Source organism: Gymnoscopelus microlampas (genome assembly GCF_963454915.1).
Source record: "Gymnoscopelus microlampas genome assembly, chromosome: 5".
In the NCBI taxonomy this organism is placed as follows: domain Eukaryota; kingdom Metazoa; phylum Chordata; class Actinopteri; order Myctophiformes; family Myctophidae; genus Gymnoscopelus; species Gymnoscopelus microlampas.
The window spans coordinates 38,515,023-38,529,170 of record NC_139942.1 but is presented as its reverse complement, the minus strand read 5'-3'; the positions used below and the strand labels follow the sequence as shown (position 1 = coordinate 38,529,170).

Below are 14,148 nucleotides of genomic sequence, written 5' to 3'. Positions count from 1 at the left end.
AAAGGGAAGTGCCAACAATGTCATTCTATTACCAGAAATCCAGGCAGCAGTCATTGCAGGTCACCACAATGTGTTTGCCAATGTCAACAGTGCAAGTGTAGTCACTGAGCAGGTCCTTACAGTAAAACACATAACTGTAAACACACATGAAACAGCACTACAGAGGAATATTGACAGTGGAGATAACATATACCAGTAAGTACAGGTCATATCTTTTCTCACGGTCAATTGTTACACTGCATGAAGCAGGAACATTTTACAATGTATTTACTGTATTTACAATGATCTTTATTTGATTTCTCGTAGACCATATAGAGAAAGGATTGAGGTCGAAAGGATTGAGGTTGAATCCTGACATATTTTCAGGATTCAACCTGTTGAACAGTGGTCCTCAAAGTGGGGTCCGGGGGTCCTTGAGGGGGTTCCAGGAGGTCCCCAGCTAAATGAGTTAATATAGTATTAGAATAAGTTTAACCACTATAAACCTATTTTATACTTTGGCTCATGCGGTGTGAAGCGACGCGTTGCAAGCTGCAAATAATTTTGAAAGATTTTACACAAATCTTCTCTTCTGGGAGTCCCTGGCGCAAAATATTTTCAGATGGGGGTCCATGGCCAATAGAAAACAGAAACGAGCACACTCAGTCTGTATATAATGCAGTTTGCCGAGTGCACGGCTCACAAAGATTCACAGTAAGAAAGTAATAACCAGCACTCCGAAGTCCTTTCGGTACTTTTAATTCATAGATGCACGGACAGCATACACAGACGTGTTTCGCCTTCAAGCCTTCCAATCCTTCCAATCCTCTGCGTGTATGGCAATGTAAACATTTGTGACATTATTAATTATATAGGGGGGACCTGGGTGCAACACAGAAATCGGTACCTCTAAAAATGACTCATTATAGGCCTCATCAAAAATACATCTATAAGTAACACATATGTCCCCATACCCCTATTGGACAGAGGACTCTGATACACCATGGTCCGTGGCCAATAACATATTGATTTGGGGGTCCTCGACGAAAACGTTTGAGAACCACTGTGATAGAAGTAAGGAGACGTGGAAGAAACATTGGTCAACGAGCCAGGTCAAAGGTCAACATAACCATGTAGCGAGGATGTTCTTACTCACATTATATCACAACTTGTAAAGAACATGTTGCATTAAAGTAAAGCCTCTTGATGTAGTTGTTGCTCTTCAGTGGAACTCTTGTGCTGTGTTCTTCTTTGGCAACATCCTGTTAGGAAACGAGAATACAGGCCATGCTGTGGTGCAATGTTTACTTGCCTTTACATACTAGAATTATAGTATCAAAAGAAACGCACGCACGGACGCACGCACGCACGCACGCACGCACGCACGCACGCACGCACGCACGCACGCACGCACGCACGGTAGCCATGTTAGGGTATTAATATTGTAGTTAGTGTTTATTGGGCCTTTGCGTAATGACTGATAGAAATAACTGTCTGACATGAAGTTATGCTGTTTTCGTAGACGTGTCTGATTTTGTGATATGTATTCTGTATTTTGGGTGTATTATTATTATTACATTTATACATTTTGATTGCTATTATTATTATTATCAATTTTTTAAGTTTGAAAAAAAGTGCTTAAGTGGTTAACTGTTTTGCAGAAGTGAATTCTGTTTCGAGAAATGTGCTCAGGCAATCGAGAAAAACTGTAAATCAACACTGAGGCTATTATTTGTATAGCAAACGGCAGTGCCAAAGCCTATCTGAGATCTACATTCAACATAGTACTCTAGTTTCCATTGTGTACCAGACATCAGGGTTGCAATCCCGCACAGTTTTGGTGTATGATAACAAATGTTGTATGATTCAATGTTGTTCACCAATCCCTCTGCTGTTCATGAGTACACGTACACGTACACGTACATCTCTGTTGGGTGTAAACCTCATATGTCCAAAACTGTTAAAATACGAAGTTAAGAGGTTTCTGATAATGATTATGTGCATGCCCTGTTATTGCTATGGTAATAAGCGCTGGATTCTTGATGTGTGTGCATGTCTTGGGCATTGTGTGCGCGACGGGTGCATGCATGAATGTGTGTGCACGCACTTGTTTGCATGCGTTTACACATGTGATTATGTGTTTGCATATGCATGCAAGCGTACGTGCACGTGCATGCGCGTCTGAGCCACGGGGTGAGGTGCTTTTAGACCGGGAGCCAGGCCCAGCCCTCATAATGTTTTCTGCAAAAAAATTTTCACTATGATTTCCTGTTAGCATATACCTTGGGCCATCACAAGTTCATACTGACCACCCCCAACTCGGGGCCGTTTGGTCTCAGGGCCCCCAAAACCCCCTTTTTTGGGGCGAAATTATGTTAATGGAATTATTCATTTACTAAAATTACATAAATTGTCTTACACATATGAAATTCGGCATGGAGTATCCTGACACATAGGGGTAAGTAGCAAAATAGGATTCTAGTGCTTGCTACCATTGTACTTTTAAATATGACCACAACATCCCCAGAAAAACAAAAGAAAATACTGTCCGCTTGACAAATAACAACAAAGATGATTATTTCCCAGCACTTTATGGTGAATATCACTGCCTCACTTGTATATAGAAAACTTCCCATGTCCCTAAGCTTCAATTTGAGCCCAAGATGACCTTTGTATCTTGAACATTACTCTTTCTGTAGCCAAAATTCTGCATTATACCTCAAATCGGAGAAAATTGAGTATTCAGTCATAGTAGAGGCCCTTGGAGTGGTCCACGCGCGACTGTTTATTTTCTTTTCTAGTTTGGATTTTTTGGCATCCTTAGGACCTCCTAATATAGGGATCTCGATGATCCCAAGAAAGAAAGTGGTCCAAAGTGTGTTTTTTTCAATGTTATATTACCCCTATGAGACCTGCGAGATTGCTGGCTGGAACGCCAGCGTGTCCTTCGGAGACTATGGCGCGCTAGACGTAGCCCAAAGATAGAGATACCATTTGATTCTAGACAACCTCAGGTTTCCAATGGGACCAACCTCTTCATGCTACCTTGTCGGGAAGGGGGCTAAATACCTAATGATTCAAAGTTACACAACATTTTGGCGAGGGAAAAACGGCCATCAACATTTTCCAAATGGTCCCTTGAGCTGTCACCTCAATATATGTGAATGGAAATGGGTTACATGTATACCTACAAGCCTCTCCTGTACAGACATGCCAAATGTATGCCAATCTCATGCAGTTTTGGGCAGGAACCATGCAGTTTTTTGAATGCAGTACAAATATGTAATTTCCGCCTATTGTAAAAAGGAGACCACTTTACTGTATCTACTGTATAGCTGTATGAGACCTCTGTACTTTATCTATTGCTATATGAGACCACTGTACTTTATCTATTGCTGTATGAGACCACTGTACTGCATCTATAGCTGTATGAGACCACTGTACTGTATCTATAGACCACTGTACTGCATATATAGGCCATTGTACTGCATCTATAGCTGTATGAGACCACTGTACTGTATCTAGACCACTGTACTGCATATATAGACCATTGTACTGCATCTATAGACCACTGTACTGCATCTAGAGAGCACTGTACTGTATCTAGACCACTGTACTGCATCTATAGACCATTGGTCCAGTGGTCCACAGAGCCTGGGGGGGACCCAGGCTCAAGAACAGCTTGCCCCCAGTGGGGGGCGGTCACCGCGAAGATTTGGTAGATGCAGTACAGTGGTCTACAGATGCACTAAAGTGGTCTATATATATACTAGAGTGGTCTAGAGATCACAACAGTGGTCTACAGATGCACTAGAGTGGTCTACAGATGCAGTACAGTGGTCTACAGATGCACTAAAGTGGTCTATATATATACTAGAGTGGTCTAGAGATCACAACAGTGGTCTACAGATGCACTAAAGTGGTCTACATATATACTAGAGTGGTCTAGAGATCACAACAGTGGTCTACAGATGCACTAGAGTGGTCTACAGATGCAGTACAGTGGTCTACAGATGCAGTACAGTGGTCTACAGATGCACTAGAGCGGTCTACAGATGCAGTACAGTGGTCTACAGATGCAGTACAGTGGTCTACAGATGCACTAGAGCGGTCTACAGATGCACTAGAGTGGTCTACAGATGCACTAGAGTGGTCTACAGATGCAGTACAGTGGTCTACAGATGCACTAGAGTGGTCTACAGATGCAGTACAGTGGTCTACAGATGCACTAGAGCGGTCTACAGATGCACTAGAGTGGTCTACAGATGCACTAGAGTGGTCTACAGATGCCTAGACTGGTCTACAGATGCACTAGAGTGGTCTACAGATGCACTAGAGTGGTCTACAGATGCACTAGAGTGGTCTACAGATGCACTAGAGTGGTCTACAGATGCACTAGAGTGGTCTAAAGATCATGACAGTGGTCTACAGATGCACTAGACTGGTCTACAGATGCACTAGACTGGTCTACAGATGCACTAGAGTGGTCTACAGATGCACTAGAGTGGTCTAAAGATCATGACAGTGGTCTACAGATGCACTAGAGTGGTCTATAGATACAGTAGTTAGTCTATAGATGCAGTGCAGTGGTCTCATACAGCTATAGATCCAGTGCAGTGGTCTCTAGATGCAGTACAGTGGTCTTAAGATGTAGTACAATGGTCTCTAGATGCAGTACAGTGGTCTTAAGATGCAGTACAATGGTTTATAGATTCAGTAGAGTGGGATATAGATGCAGTACAGTGGTCTAGATGCAATACAGTCATGGTCTCATACAGCTGTAGATGAAGTACAGTGGTCTCATATAGCAATATATGCAGTACAGTGGTCTAGATACAGTACAGTGGTCTCTAGATGCAGTACAGTGGTATCATACAGCAATAGATAAAGTAAAGTGGTCTCATACAGCTATAGATGCAGTACAGTGGTCTCATACAGCTATAGATACAGTAAAGTGGTCTCCTATTTACAATAGGCGGACATTACATATTTGTATACTGCATGGAAAAAACTGCATGTTTCTTACCCAAAACTGCATGAGATTGGCATACATTTGGCATGTCTGTACAGGGGAGGCTGTAGATATCCATGTAACCCATTTCCATTCACATATATTGAGGTGATGTTTTTCCCTCACCAAACTGTTGAGTAACTTTGAATCATTAGGTATTTAGCCCCCTTCCCGACAAGGTAGCATGACAAGGTTGGTCCCATTGAAAATCTAATGGTATCTCTATCTTTGGGCTACGTCTAAATTTGAGCGCGCCATAGTCTCCGAAAGACAGTCTCGCCGGCGTTCCAGCCAGCAATCCCGCAGGTCTCATAGGGGTAATAAAACATTGAAAAAAACACACTTTGGACCACTTTCTTTCTTGGGATCATCGAAATCCCTATATTAGGAGGTCCTAAGGATGCCAAAAAATTCAAACTAGAAAAGAAAATAAACAGTCGCGCGTGGACCACTCCAAGGGCCTCTACTATGACTGAATATTAAATTTTCTCCGATTTGAGGTATAATGCAGAATTTTGGCTACAGAAAGAGTAATGTTCAAGATACAAAGGTCATCTTGGGCTCAAATTGAAGCTTAGGGACATGGGAAGTTTTCTATATACAAGTGAGGCAGTGATATTCACCATAAAGTGCTGGGAAATAATCATCTTTGTTGTTATTTGTCAAGCGGACAGTATTTTTTTTTGTTTTTCTGGGGATGTTGTGGTCATATTTAAAAGTACAATGGTAGCAAGCACTAGAATCCTATTTTGCTACTTACCCCTATGTGTCAGGATACTCCATGCCGAATTTCATATGTGTAAGACAATTTATGTAATTTTAGTAAATGAATATTGCCATTAACATAATTTCGCCCCCAAAAAGGGGGTTTTGGGGGCCCTGAGACCAAACGGCCCCGAGTTGGGGGTGGTCAGTATGAACTTGTGATGGCCCAAGGTATATGCTAACAGGAAATCATAGTGAAAAAAATTTAGCAGAAAACATTATGAGGGCTGGGCCTGGCTCCCGGTCTATTTGTCATGTTCCCACTGACCAAAAGTGACAGTGTGACAGAGCCCCAGGCCACTCATGTCCTAACCATCTCTGGACTGCTTGTGTTGGGGGTGAAGAGCCCTCAGGAATTGGCACCAATGTCAAGCTTGTGCCATGTCACCACATAGCAAAATCCTCAGTGTTAATTTAACCCTGAGAGTGTGAGTGTGTGGAGTGACAAATGCAATGTGGCTCAAACAGCTGCTTTGAAACCAGCTTAATTCCCACATGTTTACACAGGCCAAGTAGTCCCAAGAGATTATTTCAAGATGATATGCGTACCTGTATTTGAGACCAGCTCTCCTGCAAGGCTTAACCACCGCCCACCCATAGGGGAATCTCCCCTGACCACTGCATAATTTTGGCTTATGGGCTACAGGCAGGGCTACTTCTACTGCACATGCTTTTACCGACTCTCAGGACGAGTTGATTTGCCTATAAAACAAACAGCACTGTGGTATATCTGTGGCAACTGCCGTCATGTCTGATAACCACATGATTTGTGGCATTATTTGGGAAGGACACATCCTGTTATTGTCCAAATCCTCCACATCAGACCACAGGAGACAGACACAAGACAAACACAGGCACACAGTCACACAAAGATTCTCCTTACGGGAAGCCAACTGCCTCATCTGATCTGCTCTTTCTTCATCATTTTCCTCAGAGATTGGAGGGTGGGGAGCTGCTTTTCTCATAGCCAGTACTTGAGTCAAAGTATACTGTAGATACTCCTGGTCAAATATTACTCAACTACAAGTAACAGTTGCTCAGTCAAATTTGTACTTGTCCCAGTACAACTTCTCCCACAAGATCTATTTTCAGGATATTTGAAACAGGGCTTAAAGTGTTTAACTCATAATGTGCTCTTTCCTTTTCTAGAAATGTAGTTGAGTCAAAAGTATACAACACTTGTCTTTCAAATGTAGTGGAGTGAAAGTCATCAAGTATCCAAAAATACAAATACTCAAGTAAAGCACAGATAAGCAAAATTATTTACAAAGTACAGTACTCAAGTGAATGCACTTCTTTACTGCCCACCAGTGCTCTCAGCCAGTGGCGTGCACAGACATTTTGAGGGGCAGGTGCTCAAGTAAATTATACTTTTTTTTGTTTACTTGGTCTGCTCTTTTTTCCCTCTACACCTATACCTCTTTGCCAAAAATAGCCGATCTACAAGCCTACAACGCCTCGCAGCGCGAGGCGTTGTGAGCTTGTAGATCGGCTATTTTTGGCTAAAGTTCTCCTCAGAAAAGGGATGCTAGGTTTCGAGTGGTTATGGTAAAAAGAAAAATCATATCACATAAAGATTTGGAGGACCCCCTAGGAGTCCCGGACCCCCTGTTGAAGACCCCTGCTGTAAACTGAAAAGAAAAAAAAACATTTTTTTTCCTTTTTTTCAAAAGGGCATTTCTGGTCAAGAGGGCAAAGGGCAGGTGCTCTAGCACCACATAGAGTCTATCTGTGCACGTCCCTGCTCTCAGCCCACCTCCCCATTCACCTGTCCAAGCCACTCAAAGTTGATCTCTACCATCCATGGCAGTGGTGTTCTATTGAATTAGCCTGGAATGCCCCGCATTGCCCCATACTCCTCTCCCAGTGACTGGCCCAGCTGACTGCAGCCCCCGACTGTCGAGCCAACGAAAAAACAAACAGCAGCTGGCAAAGGAGAAACTGCAGGAAGAAATGTGTTTTTATAATGTGGATATGGAGAGAGCAGGTTTGTTTTGCTGGAAGTGGTTCTGCCCCCCCCCCCCTGCCTCAGGCCCCCTCAGCCCCTGGCTGGTACAGCAGGGAGAAAGGAGGCTGACTGTGTCCAGAAGAGTGTGTCCACCAATGGTGGAGGAAGAAGTACTCTGATTTTGGAGTTAAGTAAAAAAAATAATAGCAGTACCACAGTGTAAGAAATACGTTGTTACCAGTATAGGTCCTGCATTCAATATCTTAAACATAATACTTAAAGTGGCAAAACTAAAAGTACTCATGATGCAGAATGCCCATTTCAGAATCATATACATATCATTGATAATAATTATAATTGTTGATCATTAACCACTTATACTTTGGCTATTTAAAAACAATTTTAGAAGATTTTTTGATTAATAATAATAAATCAGCAAAGCAAGCAGTAACTAAAGCTACCATTGTACTTTTTTGGGAGAGGGTTGGGTGGAAGGGTTTGTGTTTGTCTTGTGCGTTTGTTTGTTTTCTTTCAGAAAACTTGAAGGGTTTATTTATCACTGTTTATCCTTGCCTGTAAGCTGTGACAATTCTTCATTAAAAACTATGTTAAAATAGTAACTAAAGCTGTCAATTAATAAATGTACCTCAAAGCGGTACTTAAGCACAGTACTTGTACAGTAAATGTAAATGTACTTAGTTACTTTCTCCACCACTGTCCAGGAGAGTTGTGTCCACGTGCCCGAGAAGGTCTCTGAGTGCAGCACATGCGGCGTGGGGCCGGAGGGCCTGGTGGCGGTCAGCTCTCATCTCACTGACATCAGTCAACACACAACAGCAGACAATGGCAGCATCTCAGGCATACAGAGACACAGAGACACAGAGAGAGAGAGAGAGAGAGAGAGAGAGAGAGAGAGAGAGAGAGAGAGAGAGAGACAGACAGAGACAGAGAGAGAGAGAGATTTAACGAAGCTCCTGTGGTAAAAGTACTCACATTTTTTGCTTAAATAAAAGTATCAATACAGCCATGTACAACTACTCTCATCTTACTGATAACAGTCAACACACAGCAGCAGACAATGACATCATCACAAAGTATCAATACTGCCATGTAGAAATACTGTGTTACAAGTTAAAGCCCAGAATTGAACAATTACTTGAGTAAAATTACAAAGTAAAAGTACCATCATGCAGAATGTCCCATTTCACAGGTTTCAAATATATAAAAGGGATAAAAAGATCTTTTGAAAATAGCAGCTCATACAAGCCCACTAGCTCATACATTCGTAGATTATATATCGCCTATTTTTAAATAGCCAAAGTTTAAATAGGGCTGAAGTGGTTAATGTATGTTTTGTAATCATAATCTACAAAGTAACTAGTAACGAAAGTTTTCTAATAATCCTAGTGGAGTAGGAAGTACAATATTTGCCTCTGAGATGTAGTGGAGTAGAAGTAAAAGTATTGAAAATTGAAAATGCTCCAGCTAAAGTAAAGATACCTCAAAATGTGTACTTAAGTACAGTACTTGATGTACTTAGTTACTTAGTTACCACCATGGAAACTGCTGGCCCCTGTTTGCACCTCTGTTTACTGTAAACAGGGTCCTCAGTTTTTCTGAATCTAGGACGGAAGAGGAAGACATTTAAGGTTTCCTCTTGCCCTCTAGCCGTTCTTGAACTCACAAGAGATAACGCAGCAAAAATCAAGTATAGGCTATTTTGTCAGCATACATTTAATGTAACTTTAATTAAACATTAAAGTTGGTCATCTCGATGAATCACTGCCATTCGTGTACAGTATATTACCCTTTGGTGGCCCTGTGCAGATAGACAGCAGTTAATTATTTAGGTAGGTGTAATTCAGGAGTCCTGCATACATACGGTATAACTCTTATTACATCTGATCTTACCAAACACATTCCAATTTACCGTCGCTCTTGAGTGAAAACCTTGTATGTTCAAAAGAAAAAAAGGCAAAAGAACCTGTCTTCCAATGGACCCAATGAAGTTATTTTGTCCTTATTAATACGTTTTATTGGTTCTATATTTATAAAACCCCACAGATATACTTAACCATTTTCACTTTCACTTCACTATTTCGTCTCTGTCGGGGGTAAACCTCATAATATGAGGTTTACATATTATGTCCAAAACTGTTACTTTTCAGGATTCAAATAAAAAAACTGCAAAAGTAGCTGCATTTTGAGCTTGTAGATCTGGTAATTTTGCTACTTTTGTGTGACGCTGTGGTATGATCAAGTAGGGCATTCATTTAACACATCACCCGCCAAGGTATTAAACATCATTTGTTATCCCCTTGCCAGCGTAATTACCTTCATCCGATGATCTTTGAAACACCGTGGAAGCGATTGTGTACAAAAAAAAAATTGTCCCCGTGGGTAGGCGGAGGGATCTGTGTATTCAGAGTAACAACAACATTCCACCGCCATTTTGGGGCTTTGGCCCGCTGAAAACGGTGGTTTTCAATGCAAAAAACAGCAACTGAGTTAGGTGTTTTTCTGAAAATTCCATAGTCAGGGTGGATGGATGTGACGTTTTGTGCGGTTGGAGTTAGTACAGAGGCCTTGAAAGGGTGCAACCAAAAATGTGTGTTTATTCTGATTGTTCACCAACAATACAAAAGATACACGAACACATGGGAAGCTCTCCACCCAAATGCCATGGTGGTATCCAGCTCTCCTCCTACCGCCAACTGAGTGTGTTTGTGACTGGCAGCCTTTTATACTCAGCTGGAGGCAATTAGTTTGGACTCAACCATGTCAAGGGGTACACACATCACATCATAACCCCCCTCTGTTATTCTGATATGGTCCAGCCCAATCATGCTGGCAACAACCAGGTACTGTTGAGCATTCAATCAACCTCAACAATAAAACCTCACACTACAACCATATTGCACTCTCTCCATATTGCACTGCGAGGTGAACTGTGCAAAATACTAAAAGTGCCAAATGTGCTGTGCAAATATCATTCAATACATGAGGGTTATCTCAAACATAAGTAACAGAGGACCTCTCTCTGTTACACACATCCACATACTTCTTCTCTGAGTGACGATGGATCATCCCAAAACTGTCTTACGGTGCCTAAAACAGCGTGCCTAATTGAATTTTTTTTAATAGAACGACTTTATGTGTGTTGGCGGGCAAGTGGACTATTTAATAGAACGACTTTATGCGTGTATGGCAATGAGTAAGAAAAAAACACAAAAGGTTAGAATATGGAGTTAACTATTACAATTATTTCAGACTCATCATGATTCTGCTAAACCTAAACTCTTCTGGTGATTTACAGTAATTGGACCTGCCCTGTTTTGGATGCAATTAACAAAACAAAACAAGAACTGCCCAAGTTTCATGTTAAGGCTAATTTTAGCCTCATGAACATTAGGCGTATGTGCCCTCATGATTATCACGTATGCCATGTTCTTATCAGTGCGGGCCGAGGCACACGGGGCCATGGGAGAGTGAATGCCCCGAAGGCCCAGCGCATAACTCTGCTATCTCTGCCCTTCCTGTTTACATTCCAAGCCCTGCGTCCTGCAGCACTGTACTGTATCTTACTGCAGTCAAACAATGAGAGATGTCAGTGCTAATCCTGTGATGAGGTGATTTACTGTAAGATTTACAGTACCTTATGTCAGTGGTCCTCAACCTTTTCAGGCCGCGACCCCCCAAAATAATCATATTTGAACTGCGGATACCCCCCAAAATAATCATATTTAAACTGGGTACCCCCCAAAATAATTGTATTTGAACTAGGTACCCCCCAAAATAATCATATTTAAACAGGGTACCCCCCAAAATAATTGTATTTGAACTAGGTACCCCCAAAAATAATCATATTTGAACTGGGGACCCCCCCCCACCTTGACAAGCACTTGGATATGTAGTAATTGAGGCATTACATTTTGTTTGACTCGGTTCCACAGATACATATTGTGAAAATAGCTGATCTACAAGCTCGCAACGTTGTGAGCTTGTAGATTGTCTATTATTATTATTCTTTGCCTCTTTCCTATATATATTATTTTGACAACCTGGGAACCTCTCACCCAAATCCTGGGGGTCCCGACCCACAGGTTGAGAACCAGCGCCTTATGTCTCATGTCTTCTCTGTCACCACATCCTAAATTCCAATTCACACATCTTCAAGATTCAAGATTTCAGGATTATCTTAGCCTATACACAAGTATAAAAGAGGAATATAATTTGGTAATCATAGCAGACAGACACACACACACACACACACACACACACACACACACACACACACACACACACACACACACACACACACACACACACACACACACACACACACACACACACACACACACACACACACTTATAGCAGCAAGATAATAAAAATAAAATAAATTAGGTACATCAGTCATAGCACCCTTTGAGTGCTGTGTGTGTGTGTGTGTGTGTGTGTGTGTGTGTGTGTGTGTATGTGCGTGCGTGCGTGCGCGCATGCGTGTGTGTGGATCTTCTAAATAATTTCCCTATGTGTATTTGCACACTGCACAGGATGTGTGCATAAATATGTATTTACATGAATATATATATATATATATATATATATATATATATATATATGTATGTACTGTATATTTATGTGTGCATATATTGGTGTGTGCAGTCTTATATTTGACGACTGGGTCATCGGTCAATAGGAGACTCAGTCAGTAGGAGACTCTTTGAGTCTTTACCGTAGACTCCGGCCAGTCATCAAATTATTGGCTTCGAAATGTGACAAAAACAAAAAATCTCCATGCTGGCTTCATGGGGTGTGTAAGTATTTTTGTTGGTGAACTATAACTATTGAGCTAGGTGTGTGAGCACTGGGGAGGCTGTTATGTGCAAAAGTGTGTGAGTACAGGTACTGTAGCTGCCTCTACAAAAGTTGGGTGGGTTCAAAATATGTCCCGTGGGGATATCGTGGGGAACTTTTGTGAACCCACGTGACCAGCCTGACCAATGCCAGGCTAGCCTCTTCACACAGACAGACCGGCTACACTACGTTTCCAATTGAAAGGTCAGTGGACAAGTGCACGGGGAGTTTGTCTTTTGATGTGCAATAAAATAAATGTCATATAACTGGCACTGTTGCATGTAAAAAGTGTTACATGTCAATTCATAACCCAGGTTTAATACCATTATTCAATATTGTCTCTCGTATGTCTAGGGATTTCTGGCATCATGGAACTGACTTGTACAGTATATAAAGTCGTAACTCGTACCAACCAGTGTTGCCAAGTCTGCTTATTAAAAGCGACTTTGGGCTTCTCTTTATGTAAAGTCGCTTGTAAATATTGGTAGTTGAGGGTTGAGTTTTTTTCTGGGCTTGTTTCTAAAGTGCACTTGCTTATTTGGGATTGCTTCCTAATGTTGTTTAAACCAGTGGTTCTCAAACACAAGTATTAGGCATATAAGCACCTGCCATCTCCCATGGCTTTACTGTTGCCGTACTACTGCCTCAGGACCGCTCTGCTGGCGATGCGCCGCTCCGTCTGCCTGCATCCTCTCCCTTCACCTCGGACAGCTCTGGTCATTGTTTTCACGTTAAACTGACACAAATCTATAATGCTTAGGGGAGAAAGGTCCCTTGAGCCATTTAGACCTGCAAAGCCTGTCCTCACAGGTTGGGTTTGAACAAGTCACCAAGTACAGTATGGCACCGGTGCTCAAGGTGGAGTTCGGGGACCCACAGGGATCCTTGAGGGGGTTCCAGGGGGTCCCCAGCCAAATGATTGATAGTTAGGAACCAAATGGACCCTTATGGTTCTGTAACTCATAGAGAGTACAAATGGATCCATTTTGGATCCACAAATTAACTGACGATTTTTCTGTGTAGATTGGGGTCCCGGAGGTAAAAATTTTATCAAATGGGGGTCTGTGTCCTAATGTATATGAAACTGGTGGTCCGTGAAATTAAAAAGGTTGAGAATCACTGCTACAGAGACACACCATAAATCTTCTCTTATGGGGGTCCCTGGGATATCTTTTCAAATGGTGGTCTGTGGGCTGAGTATGTATCAGTTTGGGGGTCCTTGACATGAAAAGGTTTGAGAACCAGTGCAGTATAGTACAGTATATGCGAGGGATGTTTGTCCCTACTGTTGTGAGATATAAGCCCAGGGGTCACGCAGCTGGTGGCCTCTCACAGTCAAATACCGTAGATCTAGAATTCAAACAAACCATCTCCCATTCTCCACATGATGAGCCAGTAGGGATGGAAAATATTTGAACTTGTACAACAGAGGTCAGACGAAAACCAGTGCTCGTTCAAAACGGGAGGGCAGTAAAATCCCTTACGATTCCATTTGGTTCCATTTGTACACGCTCTCGGAGTTAGAGCTGCAATCCAGAAAACATTTTAACTCTTCAATTGAGAAATGTAGACCTTAGGGTAGGTCTA

At 41.9% G+C, this 14,148-nt stretch overlaps 1 long non-coding RNA gene across 1 annotated transcript; it reads right to left on the bottom strand.

Moving 5' to 3' along the window:
- Positions 1-776: 776 nt before the first annotated feature.
- Positions 777-7,701, bottom strand: LOC311045246. Its single transcript, XR_014600752.1, has 3 exons — positions 7,524-7,701; positions 6,305-6,457; positions 777-1,241 (listed from the first exon to the last, which is right to left on the bottom strand). It is a non-coding gene; the product is annotated as an uncharacterized lncRNA (long non-coding RNA).
- Between the last annotated feature and the right edge of the window lie 6,447 nt (positions 7,702-14,148).